Raw genomic sequence first — 5,764 nt, 5'->3', positions numbered from 1 at the left:
ATATGATTATATAGCATGTGATTTTTATTATAATAACCTGGGTCACGTGTGTGCTATTGTACCTGAGGTTGGTTCAGAACAGAGGAGAGCAGCTTCACAAGGTTGGTCAAAACCTTCTTCTTGGTAGAAAGCTTCTCTTTTCCTTTAGCTTAAAAACAAACAAGTATAATTAGCTTAATCAAGTCTACTGGCAGGAAAGTAGCATTGACTCAAAAGCAGGTTTTGCAAAACTGCTGCCAATCCCACAAGTCGGCAGCTGAGTCCCCAGATCCCACACACAGGGTGGGCAGAACTTCCCCTTCCCGGACAAGGAGGTTTTGGTTAAGGGCTCTGCATGTTATGTCAGTTAATCTCTTTCTTTCTAAATAAATAAATGAAAAACCTGCTCTTTTTTAAAATTGTTTTTATTCTAATTTGTTATATATGACAGCAGAATGCATTACAATCCATATTACACATATAGACCACAATTTTTCATATCTCTGGATGTATACAAAGACCATTTGTGTCTTCATACACGTACTTAAGGTAATGATGTCCATCTCTTTCCACCATCATGTCTACACCCCATGCCCCTCTCTTTCCCTCCCCCCCTTTGCCCTATCTAGAGTTCATCTATTCTTCCCATGCTCTACCTCCCAACTCCACTAAGAATCAGCCTCCTTATATCATAATAGTGAACCTGCTTTCTGTTCCTGTATAAGGAGGGGGTCAAGAAGAAGGCTTCCTGGTGCCATCTGGAGGTATCTCTGCCCTGGCAATAAGTCATTATGGCAGGGGCATGTCAACTACAGAAGGGTTGTGAGTGGAATGGAGTAGCCACGGGTAACTATGTGCGCAAGCCCTTGAGAAGGAATTCCATTAGAATCCTGCTAGGGTTTGGATGTGGTTTGCCCCCAGATGGTTCATGTGTTGGAATTTTGGTCCTTAGTGTGGCCGTATTGAGGTGGAAACTTTAAGAGATGGGGCCTAATGGATGATTGGGTCATGGGAGTTCCATACTGATGAATGGATTAATGCTCTCTGCCAGGAGTGGGTCAGGTCTCCTAGGAGGGGATTAGTACCTGCAAGAGGGAGTTGTAAAGGATTCCAGCTCCTCCCTGCTCACTTGCTTCTGTCTCACGATATGAGTCTTCTCCTTCTCCTCCTTTTTCTCCTCCTCCTCCTCCTCCTCTGTATTTTTTATGTGTGTGCACGCATGAGCACTCCTGCCATGATGCCATACGCCATGTTGTTATGCATACAGAAGGCCCTCTAATACAGATGGAGTGACCTGATGTTGAACTTCCACTCTCTTAAACTGTGTGATAAATAAACCTCTTTTCTTTATACATTATCCCGTTTCTGGTATTTCTGTTATAATCAACTAAGATATGTCCTTTATATCCAAAAGAATTTAAGGTGTTGATTTTGTTTCCTTCAAGGTTTGACAATTCTAGTCAAGCGTTTCTCTATAAAGCCATCAGAGCAAGCAGAGAAGTCCTATTATCTTGATGTAATTAAAAATGTGATTCTTAATACTGTGGGGTGGGAGGAGGTCTCTTTTCAAACTACACTTGTCTCACCCATCCACACTGAATCACTGCCCTTGAGGAGAAATGCCACTGATGGAAATATGTTGCATACATGATGGTGAAGAGTTTTCTAAAACAAGTTGGAGACCATCAGAGTCTGCAGTGTGTGTGTGTGTGTGTATGTGTGTGTGTGTGTGCGTGTGTGTGTGTGTGTGTGTTTGGTCCATGAGAAAAATTGTTCCCAGCCTTCAGACTTCCTAAAGAATGAACAATGTTAAGAGATCCAACTTTTGATTTGGATTTGGGATTTTAAATTTAATATGACATATTAATGAAAGCAATGTGTGGAATTCACTCAAATCATAGTTTTCTTCAGAGTTGTGCAAGATTTAGTCAGGGATAAATCAGGAAGGTACCCAGGAGTCTAGAAGAAAAGGGAGAGAAACCAAAGGATGCTACTCCAAAAGGATTGTTTAAGCTTGTGAGACAGATGATACTAGTTAAGGGAGTATTAAATGCCCCACAAAGACAGACTCTGTGAAGGTAAAATGGCTGCATACTCCCTGGTTGCCTTCACAGCACTGGAGGAAACTTTAGGGTATGCAGAGATTCTGGGACCTCTTGTGGGGCTGGGGGTGGGACAGTGTGCTGGGTTTCTCGGCACCCACTCCCCATGGTGACTGAATGTTGGGCCATTTAATGGCATAGTAGCAGTTGATGCATGTTTAACTAAATATGCTGTTGTGCCAGGCATGGTGGCGCACGCCTGTAATCCCAGAAACTGGGAGGTTGAGGCAGGAGGATCAAGAGCCTCAGCAATTTAGTGAGGTGCTAAGTAACTCAATGAGACCCCGTCTCTAATAAAATATTTTAAAAGGCTGGGGATGTGACTCGGTGGTTAAGTGCCCCTGAGTTCAATCCCTGATACCAAAAATAAATAAATAATATGCTGTTACATTTTTCAAGTTTTAACTCAAGTGAACTGAGAAACCCAACGGGTAGAGCTTTCCATTTTATTGAGGGTTAATAATAATATGGGTTTGATTTTAGAAGGACACATCTTTATTTAAAATGTGCATCTGGTAAGGGTCGAATGCATTTTTTTATGAAGGTGAGAACATATTCCTGAGCAAAATGAAAAATGTCGGGCTCTAAGTGTGAAATTCTCCTTGAAATCTAGGTATGTGGATTATGAGGACTCCACCGGGAGTTTCTGGATCCACTATTTATTGAATGTTTGTTATGTGCCAGGCCAAGCACTTTACAAATACTATGGAATGAATGAAGTAGCAAATGAACGATCTTACCCAGTATTTATTAATATTAGCATTTTACTAGTGAGGACATTGGAGTTTTAGGAGATTGTATGAAGTCACCTCACCTGAGAAAAGTTGGAAATAGAATCCAAATTCAAACCTTTCTGACTCTGATTTATGTAATGTAGCAGATATTCAAAACATATAATAAAATCCCCCCCATGTGACGATAGCTTTTATTTTTGTCCTTGTCCCTAACCTCCCCCCAGCAAGTGCCTAGTCACTCTCATTCATTTTCTCACGTTACTCGTCTCTTTCATCCACAAATTCTGGTTGAAATTAGTGGAATTTTCATGCTAAAGAGCTTCTAATGACATAAAGAACTGGAAATACTAATCCAATGTTCTGATCTTTTTTAAAAGCCCAGACAGAAAAGAATATTGGCCCCAGCGGTCAAAACCCAGACAACTCCAGTTTTGATGGGACAGTTCCCAAAAAGTTCAGATGCTTCCCTGAACTTGTCCAAACCTTGGGCGGTCTCCTGCTTTTCCGGAGGGAGCATGCTTGGTGAATGATGCACCAAGTCTGAAACACATGGAGAATGCCCTCTGTGGGGACTCTTGGGTCTTGTGTGAGGTTAAGTCTCAATCTTACATCAGGCTGTTATGTCTTTCTCTTCTGCAGGCGGCCTTTGTCCTGTGGAAAATGAAATCTCAACCACACAGAAAGCATGCACCTTATAGTAGGGGAAGCAATCAAATTTCTGGTGGTGGTTTTCATTGATCAAGTACCTACCATGTGCCAGACACTGTCCTACATGCTGTACCTACTTATTTCGCTGACTCTTTATAACTCGCCTGCCAGGCCAAGTGTTGCCTCCACGTAATAAATGTGGAAACTGAGTCCCAGATTGATTCAGTAAGGTACCCAGAGTTACATGACTCAGAGGTGGCAATGGGGTTTTGAACTAACTCTTTTTACGTCCAAAACATGTGCACCTAATCTCTCCACAGTGTCTCCTGAGCAGTCCAGAAGGACATCAGTTAACTTTATGTCTGCAAGTGGATTTGTATCCCAGCTCTGTTTCCATGTTACTGCTGCCTCTCCTGGTCCATTCCAGAAGGAGAGATGGAAGCAGTGGAGTTGGCAGTCACCTCTGGTTCTCACGTAGCTAACATGGGTGATATGGCCGGGCTGCTGGCTTGGGCTAAGGATCAGGAGTTCCTGCGCTCCAGGGAAAAGTAAACCATCAACTGGCTGACAGCACTGACAGCCCATCAGAAAAAGTCTGACAAGACAGATTGGGATTAAAATTCATGGATGAATTTAGAAATCAGAAGTAAATCAGGAAAAAAGAAAATGATGTACAAGCCAATTCCATAAATACTGGAAACTGGTAGAAACATTAAAAGTCCCCATAACTTGAGACTGACTGAAACTGCGGTCCCTTCACTGTAGTAATTTAAACTCCAGTATTTATTTTGGCTTCTGCTTTCTCAGTGACTTGTTCTAATTGTAATGCTTTGATGAGATGCACAAAAGAAATAAAAATATGATTGAAAAGCCAAAGAGTAATATCTTGGTTTAAAACAACTGTGAACACAAACTTTAATCTCTGGCTATGTTGTAAGGGCTGTCTTAGACTAACTAGGGCAAAGAATTTTAAGATCTTATTTGGAAAGGCTTTTGGGGGGGTGGGGATTAGAATTGGTGTAAATATATTCTAACATTAGCCTTATAGAATGTATTTCCACAAAAGTGCCTCTTATATTGCCTTTAACCCATGTGCATTTGACATCTCTAGCTCTTTTTTATTTCGGAGCCCTCTATGACATTGTATGGCTCATAAGCAAGTAAATTCAACTTTATGCCAAGTTCAAGCAATATTTATGTAACTTGGGCTCCCACTTTTCCTGTAAATAAGTCAATATGTTTTCCTCTCATTTTATGTGAAGTGCCTACAGAGATCTGCATCCATTTAATCATCTTGGTGGAGCACTTATCTGAATCAGATATTATCTTTTTTTGAAGTCAATAGCAATAATAAAGAATGACTGTAATGTTTATTAAAATATTGCCACATGTCTGGTATTCTCAAGTAAAACTCAGTTTAAAGCCTAGGCAGGCTATTTGACCACCATGGGCAAATTAATTATTTCTCAAATTGTCAGTTTTCTTATCTATAAATTGGTGATGGAGACATTGGTTTATGCAGATGATTCATTGAGATAATATATGGCATGTTGGTTTGCTAGCGCTGCTATAACAAACTACCACAGACTGGGTGACTTAAAAAACAGAAGTTTATTTTCTCATGGTTCTGGAGACTAGAAGTCCAAGATCAAGGTACTGTCAGATCTGTATCCTTGGTTTGTAGATGGTTGTCTTTTACCTGTGTCTTTATATATGGTCTTCCCTCTATGATTGTTTGTGTCCTAAACCCCTCTTATGTTAAGACCACCAGCTGTACTGGATTAGGACCCACTCATATGACTTTATTATTGTTATCCACTTAAAGAAGATAATATCTAATTGAGGTAAACGTGTACCAGGTTAACTAAATATAGGCCGGCCCACATAGGTGCTTCATGTAAGAATAGGAAGGAAACACACCTGCTTAGTCAATCACCTCTTTAAAGGCCTTACCTGCAAATATAGTCACATTCTGAGGTACTGGAGTTAGGACTTCAGCATATGAAGTTGGGAAGGGAGACACAATTCAGCCTTATCCTGTGTGAAGTGCCTAGAACATAGTACATTTTAAACACATGCTCTTCCTCTTTTCCTCCCCTTATCCAAGGTTTAGTGCCAAGAAAACATTGAGCACGTCTACACACTCTTTGAGAGAATTTTCTAGGCTGTTTGAACAAGATACTAAATTGTAGAATAATCCCATCAAAATAGATGTCCACCATCATTCACATGAAAAACCCTCAGTTTGAAAACGAAGAAAAACTAGTCTTCATTTTATGTTCCCCAAAGGGTAACTAAGTA

This window comes from Ictidomys tridecemlineatus, chromosome 13 (genome assembly GCF_052094955.1).
Source record: "Ictidomys tridecemlineatus isolate mIctTri1 chromosome 13, mIctTri1.hap1, whole genome shotgun sequence".
Taxonomy (NCBI): domain Eukaryota; kingdom Metazoa; phylum Chordata; class Mammalia; order Rodentia; family Sciuridae; genus Ictidomys; species Ictidomys tridecemlineatus.
The sequence above is the reverse complement of the archived record's forward strand: the minus strand, read 5'-3'. Positions refer to the sequence as shown.